The sequence below is a fragment of the Phyllobates terribilis genome, unplaced genomic scaffold (assembly GCF_046119375.1).
Source record: "Phyllobates terribilis strain yellow unplaced genomic scaffold, ASM4611937v1 Scaffold_3__8_contigs__length_932513732, whole genome shotgun sequence".
Classification (NCBI taxonomy): domain Eukaryota; kingdom Metazoa; phylum Chordata; class Amphibia; order Anura; family Dendrobatidae; genus Phyllobates; species Phyllobates terribilis.
Window position 1 is genome coordinate 131435271 of NW_027362763.1, and position 18873 is coordinate 131454143.

Genomic DNA, 18873 nt, shown 5'->3' on the forward strand with positions numbered 1-18873 from the left:
CCAAGGCAGTGCTGCAGTGCTGTCAGCTTGTGACTGATGTGGTCATTTTGGAGATGGAGGAGGAGGTGCATGAGCTGAACAATGTGATTACATTGTTGTTAAATTGGTGACGCTGTTTTTTATACTAAACAAAGATCCTATTGTTTTGTTTTTTTTTCGTTTTTTTAAGACAAATGCATTCACCGGGAAATGTCATTTTAAGATTTTACAACCTTATCTCACAATGTGGTGTGTGACACATCATCAGACACATCTTGTTTTATTTATGATGGAGAGACTCTGAAAGTTATAAAGCCTATTTTTATAGAGACATCAGATGGCCCTTACTATTCTTAAAAGGCCAGCAGTCGGCCCTAGCTATTGTTAGAGAGCCATCAGTGGGCTATGCTTTTCTGTTCCCATTATTAACAAGTGGGTCTCCCATACTGTTATCGCGTATTCAGTGACTGCAAGTGCTGCCAAAAATTTGGACGCAACCCAATACCCCTTTGAAGAGACATAGAGGTAGGTCTCAGTACAAAAAATGTTTCCATTATAAAGGAGCGGGTCTCCTATAGTGGTAATGCTCATGCTGTGACTGCAAGGGCTGCCAAAATTTGGGAAAAACCCAACTAAGAATTTAAAGACACATAGAGCAGAGCCACAGTAACAAGGTACGACATGTTCCCATTAGAAAGGATAGGGTCTGCTATACAGTTATAGGGTATGCAGTGAGTCCAACGGCTGACAATTTTAGGAAGAACCCCACTAAGAATTTATAGACACACAGAGCAGGGCCACAGTGACAATGTATGACATGTTCCCATTAGAAAGGAGAGAGTCTGCTATACAATTATAGGGTATGCAGTGAGTCCAACGGCTGACAATTTTAGAAAAAGCCCCACTAAGAATTTAAAGAAATACAGAGCAGGGCCACAGTAACGACAAATTCCCATTAGAAAGGAGAGAGTCTCCCATAGTGTTGGCCTATGCAGTGAATGCAAGGTCTGCCAAAAAATTGGAGGCACTTCAATGCCCCTTGGAAGAGATGTGGAGGAGGGCCTCATAACAAAATGTTCCCATTAGAAAGGAGCAGGCCTCCTATACTTGTAATGCCCATGCACTAAGTGTATGGGCTGACAAAAATTTACTCCTGGGGGGTATACATGAACATACTGTATAAAAAATAGTTTTTACGGGCATCATAAATACCCTTTAAAAAAATTAGGTGGGTGTTGCATCACGGACCACGGTCACCCTGGTGATATGGTGGTGGAGGACGAGAAGGAGGAGGAAAAGAGCAAATAGCCAAAATCAGGAAGCTTATACCCATGTGTGGGTGTGAAAAGATGCATGGGAATACACCTCTTACGAAAAGACACTGGATTGGAGTTTATGTTACGCTGCTATCATTCGGTGGTGTTGAGAAGTCTGGCCCAATCCAGCCCTTGTTCATTTTTATAAGAGTCAGCCTGTCAGCATTTTCAGTTGACAGGCGGATGCGCTTATCAGTTATAATTTCACCAGCGGCACTAAAAACCCGCTCTGATAAAACGCTGGCGGCAGGGCAGGCCAGGACCTCCAAGGCATAGAGAGCCAGTTCATTCCACGTATCCAGCTTGGATACCCAATAATTATAAGGCACAGCGGAATCACGGAGGATGTTGGTATGGTTGGCAAGGTACTCCCTCAGCATCTTCCCAAACCTTGCACACATTGTGAAAGTACCCCGCGCCTCAGGGCCTGTCCGATGTGAGGGTCTGAGAAAACTCTCCCAGAACTTTGACAGTGTTCCCCTGCATCTGCTGGATTGAATTTGTGTCTCTCTCACCTGTACTCCTTGGTTGTCCAACGAAGTGTGCCCTCTGCCGCCAGCTTTTTCAGATGGGAATTTTTTAAATAGTTCCGCAACAAGGGCCTTCTGGTACAGCCCCATTTTTGTAGACCTGTCCGCCTCAGAAATACGAGATATAAAGTTCTCCTTGTAGCGTGGGTCTAGAAGTGTCACCAACCAGTAATGACTGTCACCCAAAATTTTGAGAACGCGATAGTCATGGGAAAGGCAGCGTAACATAAACTCGGCCATGCGTGCCAGACTACTAACAGGCAAGACTTCATGTCCTCACCAAGAGGATGACTGTCCATGCTCTCCTCCTCCTCTCTGTCCTCTGGTCATCCACGCTGAACAGACGATATGACAGCTGTGCAGGTTTTACCGTTTATAGTGCATGAAACTAGCTCCTGTCCTTCCTCCTCCTCCTCTTCGTCATTGTCACCCAATCCACGTTGGGATGAGATGAGGCTTGGCTGTGTGTAATCACCCTGTATGGTTCCTTGCTCCATCTCATCGTGCTCCGCCTGCAATGCATCCTCTTTGATTGTTACCAGAGAGTGTTTCAGAAGACAGAGAAGCGGGATGGTGACACTAATTATGTCGTCATCGCCGCTCACCATCTTGGTGGAGTCCTCAAAGTTTTGGAGGATGGTACATATGTCTGACATCCATGTCCACTCCTGAGGTCTTATGTGTGGAGTCTGAACTGAATAGCGACGGCCTTGCTGATGCTGGTACTCAACAACTGCCCTCTTCTGCTCACAAATCCTTCCCAACATCTGCGGTGTAGAGTTACAACGCGTGGGGACATCACACACCAGTCTGTGAGCCAGAAGCTGCAAACGCTGCTGAAACACTGCAAGTGCGGCGGAAGCTGTAGCTGACTTTCTAAAATGGGCATACAGGCGGCGTACTTTGACAAGCAGATCCGGCAGCTCCGGGTAGGATTTGAGAAACAGCTGAACCACGATGTTAAACACATGGGCCAGGCATGGCACGCGTGTGAGCTCGCCTCGCCTCAGAGCCGCCACTAGGTTCCGGCCATTGTCACACATGACCATGCCTGGCTGTAGGTTCAACAGTGTGGCCGCAGATCTGCCTGCTCTTTCAGAGCTGTACACAACTCTTCAGCATTGAGTGGTTTTTCACCTAAGCATATTAGCTTCAGCACAGCCTGTTGCCGCTTGGCCGAGGCAGTGCTGCAGTGCTTCCAGCTTGTGACTGATGTGGTCATTTCGGAGATGGAGGTTGAAGAGGAGGAGGAGGCTGAGGAGGATGAGGTGCAGGAGCTGTAGACTGTGGGGGCAACCCTGATTGACCCAGGGTCCTCAATCCTTGGCGTCGGTAGGACTTGTTCCGTCCATAGGTCCGACTGAGTCCCGGCTTCCACTAGGTTAACCCAGTGTGCCGTCAGCGAGATGTACCATCCCTGCCCACAAGCACTTGTCCACGTGTCCGTGGTTAGGTGGACTTTATCGGTAACTGCGTTGTTGAGAGCACGGCTAATGTTTTGGGACACTTGATTGTGTAATGAGGGAACGGAACACCGGCAGAAATAGTGGCAGCTGGGGACCGAGTACCGAGGGACGGCCGCCGCCATCAGGTTGTGGAATGCTTCCGTCTCCACGGGCCTAAAAGGCAACATTTCGAGCGCAAGCAGTTGTGAAATGTGTGAATTTAGTAGTTTGGCCTGTGGGGCTTTGGCTGCATATGTGCGCTTGCGTTCCAAGGACTGGGGTATGAACAACTGAAGGCTGCGCTGGGACAAGGACATGGACGTGCTTCCTAATGCTGCTACTTGAGAGTGTGCAATGACAGGTGCAGGCCAGGAGGCATCTTCGCATGCACCATGGACAGGGGATTGGCTTTCATGCACAACAGCGGAAGAAGCAATGGTGCCACCCGCAGACACTGTTCCTGGACCCTGGGGTGTGGCCCACAAAGTCGGGTGCTTTGCTGTCATGTGCCTGATCATGCTGTTGGTGGTCAGGCTGGTCGTTTTGCCACCCCTGCTGATGCTGGCCTGGCAGGTTTTGCAAATGGCCTTTTTGGGGTTATCTGCAGAGTCTATAACCCCTTTACAGCCCATGCCGTATTAGTACGCACATTTGCGTACCCCCCGTTCAGTAAGGGCTGCTGCGCTGAGCCCTCACTGAACCGAGCACATGTCAGCTGATTCTTACAGCTGACATGTGCCCGCAACAGCCGCGGGTGGAATCGCGATCCACCCGCGGCTGTTAACATGTTAAATGCCGCTGTCAATCTCCGACAGCGGCATTTAACGCGCGCTTTCGGGTTGCGCGTCATAAGCCCCGCCCATCGGTGACCCCGTCACGTGATCGCGGGTCACCTATGGGTGGCATGACAACCCAGGGTCTGCAGCAGATGCCTGTGGTTGTCATGATCTGGTCGCTATGAGCGCCACCTAGTGGTCGGCGCTCATAGCACAGGACCATTTCTGCTGCATGCAGGGGATCTGCTAGTCCCCTGTATGTAGCAGAGCCGATCAGACAACTGCTGCTTCTAGTCTCCTATGGAGACTATTGAAGCATGCAGTAAGTGAAAAAAAAAAGTTTTTAAAAATATAAAAAAAATATAAAAATATAAAAGTTTAAATCACCCCCTTTTGCCCCATTCAAAATAAAATATAAAAAAAAAACCTACATAGACATATTTGGTATCGCCGCGTTCAGAATCGCCCAATCTATCAAAATAAAAAAAGAATTAATCCAATCGGTAAACGGTGTAACGAGAAAAAAATTCTAAACGCCAAAATTACGTTTTTTGGTCGCCGCAAAATTGCAATTAAATGCAATAACGGGGGATCAAAACATCAGATCTACCCCAAAATGTTATCCATAAAAACATCAGCCCGGCGCGCAAAAAATAAGCCATCACCCAGCCGCGGATCAGGAAAAATGGAGACGCTACAGGTCTCGGAAAATGGCGCTTTTTTTTTTTTTCTTTATTTTATCAAATTTTTGGAATTTTTTTCACCACTTAAATATAAAATAACCTATACATGTTTGGTGTCTACGAACTCATAATGACCTGGAGAATAAGAATGGCAGGTCAGTTTTAGCATTCAGTGAACGTGGTAAAAAACTAAAATAAAAAACAACTGTGGTATTGCACTTTTTTTGCAATTTTACCGCACTTGGAATTTTTTTCCCGTTTTCCCGTACACTATATGGTAAAACTAGTAATGGCGTTGAAAAGTACAACTTGTCCCACAAAAAAATAAGCCCTCACACGGCCACATTGTCCAAAAAATAAAAACGCTATGGCTCTGGGAACAAGGGGAGCAAAAAACGAAAAAGCAAAAACGACAAAACCCAAGGTTGCAAAAGGGTTAAAAAACAACCAGACTCGGGAAGACCTAACAGTTGTACTGGCAACTCCCTTCATGTTGGTGTTATGAGGAACGGTTGCACCACACTGCTTCTTCCTGCCTTTTGGGGTGCTCTGCCTCCCTCCCCCTGTGTGCTGCTGTCCTCGCTTTGCATGTCTTCCTGCCAGGTTGGGTCATTTACTATATCATCCACCACCTCGTCTTCCACTTCCGCACTCTGGTCCTCCTCCTGACTTTCTGGCAATTGTGTCTCACCATCGTCCACCTCTTGTGACACTTTCCCACCGTTGCCTTCATGTGACCGTGGCTGCTCAAATATTTGGGCATCGCTACATGCGATCTCCTCTTGCCCCGCTTCAAGTGGACCGGACGAGAGGCCCGAATCTATTAATGGAAAAGTGAACAGCTCTTCAGAGTGTCTAAGTGTGGGATCAGTTGTCTCTGGGTACTCGGCATGGTGCGAGGAAGGAGGATCAGGGTGAGGAATATGCGGTCCAGACTCACGGCTACTGAGACTTGACCGTGTGGAAGACAGGGTGGTGGCTAAGTGACTGGAAGCATTATCCACTATCCAACCAACAACCTTTTGACACTGCTCTGGGTTCAATAGTGGTGTGCTGCGGTCCCCTAGAAATTGGGACAGGAAGGTCAGGCGAGAAGATTTGGGTGTTTGTTGTGGCACAATTTCAGCTTGCCCATGGCCTTGTCCTCGGCCTCTGCATGCACCATTACCATCACGTCCAGTTCCCCATCCCTTGCCACGTGCCTTACCCATTTTAAATGGAGGACAGTATCTTCCACGCTCACTACAAATGACTGAATTTGGAGCGAATTTATATATGATCCATGTGACGGAGAAAACAAGAGTTTTAAATACCTCGCCTGTAGATAAGTAGTTTGACCAGGAAACTGCTATTCATTGCTTCACTGGCACACTGAAAGAAATTTTTAATGGAGGCCAGAAATGGCAGTATTTTCTGACAACGTATATGTGAGCCATGTGACGGAGAAAACACAGCTTTAAATACCTGGCCTGTAGGTAACTATTTTGAATAGCAGTCTGGTGTCAATTGCTTCACTGACACGCTGAAACATTTTTTTAATGGAGGCCAGAAATGACAGTATTTTCTGAAAACGTATATGTGAGCCGTGTGACGGAGAAAACACAGCTTTAAATACCTGGCCTGTAGGTAACTATTTTGAATAGCAGTCTGGTGTCAATTGCTTCACTGACACGCTGAAACATTTTTTTAATGGAGGCCAGAAATGACAGTATTTTCTGAAATGTATATGTAATCCGTGTGACGGAGAAAACACAGTTTTAAATACCTGGCCTGTAGGTAACTGTTTTGAACAGCAAACCAGTATCAAAAACTCGGAAATAGTCGCCAAGCGCTGAGCTTGTCGAGCACCATGATGCTCGGGCAAGTACCAAGTAGCAAGTAGTGGCGAGCACGTTCGCTCATCACTAATGAACACTCCTGATTGAGTCTCCATCTAATGGATTGGCTGTAGGGGAAGAATTGTCGATCCTAATTATACTATTTCTACTGTAGTGAAATTGATGCCACTTTGCTGTTGTTAAGCCCTAAATTAGGGAAACATGAACACTCCAGTTTAGGTCTTCATCTCCTGGGTTGGCTGTAGTGGGAGAGTTGTCGGTCCCCATTATACTACTTCTACTGTAGTGAAATTGATGCCACTTTGGTGGTGTTAGGTCCTAATTTAGGGAAATGTGAACACTTCTAGTTAGGTCTCCACCTCCTGGGAAGGCTGTAGTGGAAGAGGTGTCAGTCCTAATTACACTATTTCTACTGTAGTGAAATTGATGCCACTTTACTGGTTTCTGCCACTAATTTTTGGAAATGTAGAGAACCCTAATTGAGTCTCCATCTACTGGGCTGGATGTAGTGGAAGAGGTGTCGGTCACCATTATACTACTTAAACTCTAGTGAAATTGATGCCACTTTGGTGGTTTTAGGCCCAAATGTTTTCAAATGTGAACACTCCTGATTGAGTCTCCATCTAATGGGTTGGCTGTAGGGAAAGAAGTGTCGGTCCTAATTATACTATTTCTACTGTAGTGAAATTGATGCCACTTTAGTGGTTTTAGGCCCAAATGTTTTCAAATGTTAACACTCCTGATTGGGTCTCCATCTACTGGGTTGTCTGTAGGGGAAGAAGTGTTGGTCCTAATTATTCTATTTCTACTGTAGTGAAATTGATGCCATTTTGGTGATTTTAGGCCCAAATGTTATCAAATGTGAACACTCCTGATTGGGTCTCCATCTACTGGGTTGGCTGTGTAACATCCCTGGCGGCGTGCTGGCATGGCTTACCACGTCCCACCATACAAGACCGCAATCTTACCTATCAGGCCAGGCTGCACACTTTGCTCCAGTCCCTGCTGTTTGTATGTCTCTTGTCTGCTGGCTTAGGGAGGTGGCGCTGTTGATTTCTGATTCTTAAAGCTGAAGTGTGTGCAGTCCTAATACGTCCCCAGCCTATTGCTGTGAGTCACTGGATACTTAAACCCCCTCCACCCAGTAGGAGGTGCCTGAGTAACACTTACCATCTGTGCGTTCCTTGCAACTGAGTTGCCAGGTCCTGTCCTGTATCTAGTCTGTTTCTGCCACCCTGGGGGCTGTATACCCAGGCCTGTTACCTGTACCTGTGACTTCTAATCAGTTTCCATCACCCTGGGGGCTGAGTTCCCTGGCTCGTTCCTGTATCTTGTTCCTGGCTCAGATCCTGTCTGAACAGTGTCCTAGTCCGTTACCTGTTTGTCTCTGTCTGTATCTTCCCTTTTTCCTGCAGTATCTGAACCTGCACCTAACTCCAACTTGTTGTCTCTGTACTTCTGTTTGTGAGTTTTGTGTCCATTCGCTACTTCATTGCAAGTACCTTATGTGTATCTGTTTCTGCTCGTTCTGTTTCCCTGCCTCTGTATCTAACTCCTGTGTTCCAGCTATCTTTTTGTGTTTTCCAGTCTGTTCCATGTGAACAGAGCCCTGTCCTGTCTACCGCATTTGCAGGTTTTGCTTTGCTCTGCTTGTTCATAATAATAATAATCTTTATTTATATAGCACCCACATATTCCGCAGCGCTTAACAATTCACAGGTTCATATACAACAGTCATATGTAACATAGCTAAAGATAATACTATAGTTACAGCAAAAATAATGACAACCCTGCTCGTAAGAGCTTACAATCTACAATGGTGTGGGGGTGACACAACGGACAATGGCTTATTTACAAGGATGGTCCAGCCATCTTGAGGGGATGAGGGATAGATAAAGGCAGCATGAGCTCATCACCAGCCAGTATCTGTAGTGCTTTTTGGTTCGGTGGAGACTTATGTTTGGAGAAATAAGGGATGGGCTATAAGAATATAAAAGGACTTCGATTAGAGAACGTGATAGGCTGCTTTAAACTGGTGTGTTTTTAGGGAGCGCCTAAAACTGTGTAAGTTGTGGTTCATCCTAAGTTCTTGGGGTAGAGCATTCGAGAGAATAGGTGCAGCTCGGGAGAAGTCTTGAAGCCAGGAGTGGGAGGTACGGATTAGTGCGGATGTTAGTCGAAAGTCACTTGCGGAGCATAGAGAACGGGTAGGATGATAAACAGAAATGAGGGAAGAGATGTAGGGGGGTGCCACACTGTGGAGGGCTTTGTGGGTGAGAACAAGCAATTTAAATTGGATCCTATAATTCATGGGCAGCCAGTGCAATTACTGGCACAGAGCGGAGGAGTCTGAGTAACGGTTAGCCAAAGAGATGACCCTGGCTGCAGCATTAAGGATGGACTGGAGGGGGGAAAGTCGAGTGAGGGGGAGGCCAATTAATAGAGAGTTACAGTAGTCAAGGCGGGAGTGGATCAGGGCAACAGTGAGGGTTTTTGTTGTTTCCAAGGTGAGAAAGGGGCGGATTCTAGAGATGTTCTTCAGGTGCAAGCGACAAGAATGGGCAAGAGATTGTATGTGGAAGGTGAAGGAGAGATTGGTGTCAAACACAACGCCCAGACAACGTTCCTACTGGCTCGGCATAATTGTGGTGCCACACACGGAGAGAGAGATGTCAGATTTAGAGAGGTGAGTAGACGGCGGGAGTAGAAGAAGTTCAGTTTTGGAAAGGTTGAGTTTCAGGTAGAGAGCGGACACGATGTTAGAAACTGCGGCCAGACAGTCACTGGTGTTCTGTAGTACAGCGGGGGTAAGGTAAGGTGATGAGGTGTATAGTTGTGTGTCATCAGCATAAAGATGGTACTGAAAGCCAAATTTGCTGATGGTCTGTACAATTGGGGCTGTGTAGAGAGAGAAGAGAAAAGGGCCCAGGACTGAACCCTGAGGAACCCCAACAGTGAGAGGAAGAGGGGAAGAAGTGGAGCCAGCGAACGATACACTGAAAGAGCGGTCAGATAGGTAGGAGGAGAACCAGGAGAGAGCAGTGTCTTTTATGCCGATTGAGTGGCGCATAGAGAGAAGGAGGTGGTGGTCAACGGTGTTGAAGGCTGCAGAGAGGTCAAGAAGAATGAGCAGAGAATGATCGCCATTACGTTTTGCTGTCAGAAGGTCATTGGTTGCTTTGGTTGGAGCAGTTTCTGTAGAATGTAGGGGGCGGAAGCTGGACTGTGATGGGTCTAGAAGAGAGTGAGTGGAGAGGTAACTGGTAAGGCGGGAGTAGACCAGGCGCTCCAAGAGTTTAGAGATGAAGGGAAGATTGGAGACTGGACTGTAGTTGCTTGTGCAAGAAGGGTTAAGAGAGGGCTTTTTTAATAATGGAGTAATGATGGAGTGTTTGACGGAGGAGGGGAAAATACCAGAAGAGAGGGAGAGGTTGAAAATTTTAGTTAGGTGAGTAGTGACGACTGAAGAAAGAGAATGGAGTAGATGAGAGGGGATGGGGTCAGTGGTGCATGTAGTGGGATGAGAAGGAGAGGAGCCTGGAGACTTCGTCTTCTGTGACTGCGTCAAATGTGGAGAGTGATCCAGAAGGGATGTGGGGGGGGGGGGGAGTCACGGCACTTGGTGGCCCGGAGCTGATTTCCTGACGGATGGTGTCTATTTTCTCTGTGAAGTAGGAGGCCAAGTCCTCAGCACAAATGTCCGTGATGGGGGCCTGTGCTTTAGGACTGAGGAGGGAGTGAAAGGTATCGAAGAGTTTTTGGAGGTTGTTGGATAGTGAGGATATCAGGGTGGTGAAGTAGGTCTGTTTGACGAGGTGAAGGGCAGAGTTATATGCTTTTAAAATAAATTTGTAGTGGATAAAGTTTTCTGGCGTCTGAGTTTTCCTCCATAGGCGTTCGGCACTTCTAGAGCTATGCTGGAGAAATCGGGTTTGTAGTGTGAGCCAGGGCTGTTTTACTCTGTGTTTAGAGGTTCTGAGGGTGAGGGGCGCTACTTGGTCCAGCGTGCTTCTGAGAGTGTCATTGTAGTGGCTTACAGCCAGGTCAGGACAGGAAAAAGAGGAGATTGGGGACAGTGATGAGTGAAGGGAGTCTGTAAGTGTATGAGGGTTAATGGCTTGTAGATTTCTGAATGTGTGATCAGTAGGAATGTGCTGGGGCGGGCTAGGATTTGTGAGCGTGAAGGAGAGAATGTTATGATCAGAGAGGGGAAGAGGAGAGTTATTTAGGTGGGGGATTGAACTAAGCCGGACAAAGACCAGATCAAGGGTGTTTCCATCTTTGTGTGTCTCAGAGGTTGAAAGCTGAGAGAGGCCAAGAGAAGTGGTTAAAGATAGAAGCTTGGATGCGGATGAGGAGGTGGTGCTGTTTATGGGGATGTTGAAGTCTCCCAGGATAAGGGTCGGTAAATCTGAGGACATGAAGTGCGGCAGCCAGGCAGAAAAATGGTCAAGGAACTGGGTGGGTGAGCCTGGGGGACGGTATATGACCGCTACTCTGACGGAGAGGGGATGGAAGAGCCTGATGGTGTGGACTAGTGTTGAGCCACCCCCGTAGTGTTCGAGTTCGGTTCGGTTCGTCGAACACCCGTGTGTTCGCCGAACTGTTCGTCGAACTGTTCGTCGAACACCTTCGAACACCGTTAAAACCAATGGCAGGCAAACAAAAACACATAGAAACACATAGAAAACACCTTCAAAGGTGTCCAAAAGCTGACAAACTGCTCAGAAGACACAACTAACACATGGAAAAGTGACAAGTACATATAGTCATGCGAAAAGAAAAGAGGTGGAGGAGTAAAAGGAGGGGGAGACACAGATATAGGCATGTCATGCCCTTCTAAAATCCAAAAAGTGAGAAGCCGACATGTTCAGTCCGCTCCTGCCCGTGCCACCTCCGCATCGCCGGGTTTGTGCCAGAGCCGCGGTGAACCCTGACGGCCAGCCCCCCTCTCCCAATACTGGTGCCTGTCCGCTGGTGGGTCGAGCGAGCCCCCCTGTGGTGGAGGCAGCTCTAAGCTTTTTAATTTAAATTGTCTCGCTAATTTGAATGAATACACTTTAAATCCATTTACAAGGATCTATTGGAGGGCAAGTCTCATGCCAGCAGCCGCGTAATTCCAGCTCCAGTAGCGTCCACTAAAGCTGCTGCAGTTAAAAAGCTTTTATAAGGATCGAGCTCGGCTGTCCACCGCAAGGCATCCTACTGCCAGTCCCAGCCCCTATGCCTTGGGGTGCCTCCCAATGCTCTTCACTGAGTATCCCGTGGTCCCGAAGCATTTCCTTTGAAAAAATTAAGTGTCCAAACTACAGGTGGTGTAGCTTGCTTAACAGCCGGGATAATCCGCTGACTAGCAGACACTGCTACTAAGCACAAAGTATTTCCTGGGCTAGATGCAGTTAAAAATTTGTAATTAGATACTCTCGTTGGATGCTGAGAAAGCATTCCATAGAGTCTCCTGGCAAGCCATATATGATTCTCTTAAAAACTTGGGGTAGGGGTCTAGGGGACCCTTTTATAGCCAAAATCACGGCCCTGTATCGCAATACGTCACCTAGGCTGAAGATAAATGGAACTGTAGCACCCTGAGGGCTCGGTTGCTACAGAGGTATTGCACCTCACCCAGAGGTGTGATATCTCACTCTCAGGTAAGGATGTAGTGTGGATCAGGACCCGACACCTGCATGCATTACACCACATTGCCGTGGGGCAGGGCGACCAATATGCCCCTGAGATGGGCACGACAGCCTTGTCCCTGGCTGGAGTGGGGGGAGGGAACACTGAGGAAGGGGAACCCTGTAGTGCAGGAGCAGGAAGGAAGCAGTTCCTGGGTGCATTGAAAAGGGAGTATAAAAGGTGGGCACCATCTTAGTTCAGTGCAGAGAAGTCTGAGCAGAAGTGGCAGGGAGCAGGGGCTCTGCATGAGCTCTGCTCCGGAGGCGGGCCTAGTAACAGAGGCCCAGGCCTGGAAGAGGGAGAAGGAAGGAAGAGGAGCGGAGAAGGCTCCAGGAACGAGGAACGAAGGGATCCCAGGGGTGCGGACGGGCGAGCCGCCACCGCACGCCCGAATCCACCTGCGTGGAGGGGTCAGGCCAAAGGGGGAGACCGGTCCCCGAAACTAGTGGAGGCAGGAAACGACCCTCAGCTAGAAACAGGAGGCTGTGACATTTTATGTGGCGCAGCCCCTCGCTACACCCGCTAGGAAGGCACCACATATTGTCAGGGAAACTGGCGCCAAGTTTACCAAGAGGATGCCCGAGGCAGCCGGACAGAAGGGTTGGTAAGAAAGGCCAGACAAAGGACACACAAAGGGGGTCCTGTGAAGCGCTCCAAAGTTATCTGGGAGTTGTCTGAGCCCCTCACCTGGTGAGCACAGTACGACGTGGGCAGCCGTTACCTGCAGACGTGGTCTGGATAATAAGAACTGTGAGTAAAGGCCCTGGACTGCATCACTGACTCCGTGTCGTTACTGCTGCTGCCCTGCACCATCACCCCCATCCTCCGCATACACTGCCCTGAGGCTATACTCCTCCCGTGGGGAGTTATGCTACGCTCTGCTGCACCCACAACACCAGCCTCAGCGGTCTGCCCTGGAGCGGCGGTTCACTCTGACCGCAATCCACGGGTGGCGTAGTCGGACATTTAAAGATCAAAACCACATAAATAGTTCCGCCACTGGTTTGACCGCCCTGAGCCACGGAATCGGGTCGCCGCCACGGAGACTACAACCACCAGCATCCACCAAAAAGGGTCCGGCTCCGGGTGTCCCAAGGCCTAGGGGGCGCGTCAGAACATTTTCATCACCTTTCACAATCACCAATGGGACAAGGCAGGGATGTTCTCTGTCCCCTCTCTTATACATCCTAGTGACGGAGCACCTGCTCTCATCAATTCGCCATAACCCCAATATTAGGTGGATTGAGGTGGGAGGCACCGAGTACAAGTGCTCTCTATTTGCTGATGATGTACTAGTATATATCACTCAATCACATATATCCATCCATGCTGTTATGGCTGAAATAGATCACTTTGTTACATGGTCAAATTTTAAAATCAATGCAGCGAAGTCTGAGGCCCTCGATGTCTCCCTCCCCAAATCCATATAGGATTCCATCCAGTCCAACTTTCCCTTTGCCTGGCCCTCACAGGGTATCAAATACTTAGGAATTCCTATTCATAGAGACCTCTCCCATCTATGTTATCTTAATTTTGGGCCCTTTATTGAACAACTCCATACAGACCACGGTTGGCAAGTTAGAACTGTAAGATTCACTACGTGAACCACTGGTGTTTTGTGGAAAAGCACATGTACACTGTGTTCCAAATTATTATGCAAAAAGTGTTAGGAGTGATAAGGGAAGAATTTGTTTGTTTGTCAGTTAAACTCATTGATGGTGATGTGTGTCAGGGCTCTTTATATCACTGTAAGCAATTGCAGACACCTGTGCTAATTAGTTTGGCAGGTGTGTCCAATGAAAGGCAAGACTACTTAAGAAGGCTGTCTCACATTATTAAGCAGTCTACATTTTCTGCCAAAATGGGAAAGAAAAAGGATGTGTCGGCTGCTGAGAAGCAACAAATTGTGGAGTGTTTAAGTCAAGGCATGACTACAATCAACATTGTGCGATGATCAGGATGAAGTGTCTTGGCAATCAAGAAGTATGTAGCTGATTCACAGTACACACGTGTGCGTGCTGATAAGGGCAAATTGAGGACTCTTTCCTACAGGCAATTACGTCAGGTTGAAAGAGCAGCGGCAAAAAAGCCTTGTCATAGCAGCAGACAAGTTTTTGAAGCTGCTAGTGCCTCCAACGTCCCCCGAACAACAAGATGCAGGGTCCTTCAGAGGTTTGCAGCTGTGCATACGCCATCCTGTCGACCTCCTCTATCCACTTCACACAAGCAGAAACGGCTCCAGTGGGCCAAACATTACATGAAGACTGATTTCAAAACTGTTTTGTTCACGGATGAGTGCCGTGCAGCGCTCGATGGTCCAGATGGATGGAGTGGAGGATGGCTGGTTGATGGACACCCCACGCAAACACGGCTACAGCGCCAACAAGGAGGAGGTGGAGTAATGTTTTGGGCTGGAATCATGGGGAGAGAGATTGTCGGCCCCTTTAGGATCCCTGAAGGCGCTAAAGATGAACTCCATAATGTATGTGGATTTTCTCAAACAGCACTTCCTGCCATGGTTCAAGAAGAAGAACCGTGTATTTCACAGCAAGATCATTTTTTTGCATGATAATGCACCATCTCATGCTGCACATAAAACATCTGCATCTCTGGCTGATATGGGCATAAAAGGGGACAAACTTATGGTGTGACCTCCATGCTCCCCTGACCTCTACCCCATTCAGAACCTTTGGTGCATCATTAAAAGGAGTGTCTATGATGGCGGGAGGCAGTTCACATCTAAGCAACAGCTCTGGGAGGGTATTCTGTCCTCATGCAAAACAATTGAAGCAGAAACCATCCAAAACCTGACAAATTCAATGGACGAGAGAGTTCAGAAGCTCCTTTCGAACAAGGGGTCCTATGTGAAAATGTAACATCACCTAGAATAAAGTTTTGAGTTGAAAACTGTTTGATTTCAGTTTCTAACAACCTGCTAATGCTTATAATTTCAAAAATGACCATTTTTTTGGTCTTTATTAAAATGAAAAGGTTGATCGAAAAGTTTGGGGGATCTAAGAGTGTGGCAACCCAGTAGTCATGATTACTTCGAATTCTGACAATATGAGGGTCATGCTGCAGGTAGTGCAGCAAGAAGGCACTTATGTGTCTTGCGCATCTCGGAGCCCCAAAATTATTTTCCGGGCTAGATGCAGCTAAAAATTATTATTAATTTTAAATCTGGTGAAGCTTTAGTATAGATGGCCTAATAGGATCAGTGCCGCACACTGCTACAAAGCCCAAATTATTTTCCAGTCAAGATACAGATAAACATGATTAGTAATTTTAAATCTGGTGGAGCTTATTATAGATGGCCTAATAGAATCAGTGCTGCACACTGCTACAAAGCCCAAATTATTTTCCAGCCAAGATACAGATAAACATGATTAGTAATTTGAAAGCTTAAAACGGTTGGTAGGGTGATTTTAACCAATCATCAAGCTTTTACTCTCCCCAGGATGACACAGGGGTAGAAAAGTCGTTTCGGATCCATGATTTGTTCATCTTTATGAACGTGAGTCTGTCTACATTATCAGTGGAGAGCCGCGTGCGCTTATCTGTCAGCACACCACCAGCAGCGCTGAACACACGTTCAGACAGAACGCTGGCTGCGGGGCATGACAAGATCTCCAAGGCGTAAGTGGCTAGCTCCGGCCATTTATCCAGATTGGAAGCCCAAAAAGAGCAAGGGTCCAGTGACACAGTCATGGCTTCAATGTTTACTTTTAGATACTCCTGTACCATCGTCTCTAGGCGTTGACTATGTGTCAGACTTCTTGTCTCCTGTGGCCTTGCAAAGGATGGGCTAAAAAAGTGGTGAAATGATTCCGCAAAATTGATGTTACCAGCAGATACTGTGGTTCTGTTACGGTTTGAGTGCTGAACACTTGACGGTCCCACGGTTGGCAAGTTGGAACTGTGAGATTCACTAGGTGCACCACTGGTATTTTGTGGAAAAGCACATGTAAGATTCTGCAACAGTCTCTGCTGATACTCCTGCATGCGTACATCCCTTTCTATGGCAGGAATAATTTCTGCAAATTTACTTTTGTACCGGGGATCTAACAGTGTGGCAACCCAGTAGTCAGGATTATTTCTAATTCTCACAATTCGAGGGTCATGTTGCAGGTAGTGCAGCAAGAAGGCACTCATGTGTGTTGCGCATCCAGGAGCACCAAGTCCCTGTTGTGTTGGTGGCGAGGTAACAATCATGCTTCCTTCCTCTGTCCTCTCCCCCCAACCTCGCACAACAGAAATGTGATCAAGGTCTCCCTCATCTGATGAGTCTTCCATCAGTTCGTCCTCCACTTCTTCCTGGGCTCCTGCACCTTCCTCACTAGTTTGGCTGCTACCATGCGCCCTGGTAAAACCATCTCCCCCACCCTCACATGCCTGCCGCCTTGGTGCTGCCGACCGTCTGGACCTTGCAGATGTTAGCCCTTCCGCATACAACTCCTCCTCCTCTACTTCCTCCACCTCCTCTTGTGCCACCACCTGACTCCGAATTCTGTTTAACATGTGCTCCAGCATGTAAATCACCGGAATAATCATGCTGATAATGGCATCGTCAGCACTAAACATCTTCGTCGCCATTTCAAAACTGTGCAGAAGGGTGCATAGGTCCCTGATCTGAGACCACTCCTCCAGCGTGATTTGCCCCACCTCTGGATCTCGTTGGCCCAGGCTATACGTCAGAACGTATTGCACCAGGGCTTGTCGGTGCTGCCACAGTCGCTGCAACATGTGCAGAGTTGAATTCCACCGGGTAGGCACATCGCATTTTAGCCGGTGAAGTGGCAGGCCCAACGACTTCTGTAGAGATGTAAGTCGCTGAGCTGCGGGATGCGAACGGCGGAAGTGAGCACACAGCGACCGTGCCCTCTGCAGAAGGCGATCTAGTCTGGGATAGTGGGCTAAAAATTGCTGGACAACCAGGTTCAACACGTGAGCCATACAAGGCACGTGTGTGACATTGCCCCGGCGAAGGGCCGCACCCAGGTTTGCAGCATTGTCGCACACGGCCTTCCCTGGTTTCAGGTCAAGTGGAGACAACCATTCATGAAATTGGTTCTCCAGAGCTGACCACAACTCCTCAGCTGTGTGACTCACATTTCCCAGACATTTCAATGTAAAAACCGCCTGATGACGTTGAGCCCTACTGCCAGCATAGTAAGGAGGTGTGCAGGATCCCTTCTGCACAGTTAGAAAGCTTGTGGCATGACCAGACAGGCTTTGGGTGCAGGTGGAAGACCGAGAGGAGGTTGAGGAGGCAGATGCAGTGGAGGAACTATGACATAAAGAGGATTGACGCACAACTCGTGGGGACGGCAAGACTTGGACAGCAGCCCCTTGTCCTGCTGTCACCATAGTTATCCAGTGCCCAGTCAGCGACATGTAACGCCCCTGTCCATGCCTACTCGTCCAAGTGTCTGTGGTGAAATGCACCCTGTCACACACAGAGTTTCTCAAAGAAGCGGTGATGTTGTGTGCGACATGCTGGTGGAGCGCAGGCACACCTTTCTTTGAGAAGTAGTGCCGACTGGGCATCTGGTACTGGGACATAAGGTCTCGAAAATCCTCTGTGTCCACCAGGCGGAAAGGCAGCATTTCTGTAGCCAAGAGCTTGCAGATGGTGAAATTCAACCTCTTAGCTTTCTCATGGCTAGGAGGAAATGGTCTTTTACTTGTCCACATCTGAGGGACCGAGGGCTGGCTATTGTGCTTAGACGGGGTTGATAAGGGTGTCCCCGGCAAACTGCCGGTCTGTGAGGAAGATGCAGGCGGACATGTTAGGTTGCCTTGATCCAAAGGTGGTGCTATCGATGTCGGACAGCGCTCAACACCAGCTGGTGTTACCACCTCCAAAGAAAATGATGACCTGCCAATCACGCTGGCTGTTGCGGGTAAAGAGGTGGCAGGTCTGCGCCCCAAAACAGGTGTGACTGCTGTCCCCCCAGTCACAGAGGATGAAGAGGCCGCGGATGCACAAGATATGGCAGACGGTGGTTGGCCCGGCCGGCTAGGCCGCATTGTAGCACACCGAGCTTCCCACTGCAACTTATGCTTCATGTCCATGTGCCGGTTCATGCATGAAGTACTCAAACTATGTATTTTTTGGCCTCTACTTAGCTTTTGCTGACAAATGTTACAGATAACACGAGTTGGGTCATCTTTATCGATCTGAAAAAATGCCCAGGCTATGCAAGGCTTAGCACCCATGCGACCTGAAGAGCCACCACGACATGTGGTGAGAGGCAGAGTTGTGTTTGAGGATACAGTTGTTGACGTGCTTCCAGTACTACGTCTCTGTCCAGGAAGGCGCAACCTGACTTCGTCGTCACTAGCATCTTCCTCCACCTCCTCTGCTGACCTCATCTCTTGGCTGACTGTGGGTTGACAGTAAGTGGGATCTCCAACCTCATCATCATCACCCTGTGCATTATCACACCCGTCGTCCTCAGAGCCAACCTGTTCCTGCCCTGACAAAAAACTAAAGTTGTCGCTCCAATCAGGTATTTGAGTCTTATCATCGTCTTCCTCATTGTCTTCACCAACAGGAGTTACAGTTTGGGAATGAGGGTCTACATTATGGTCAGAACCTTCTGCGTCTCGTCCTGGATCCGACTCATA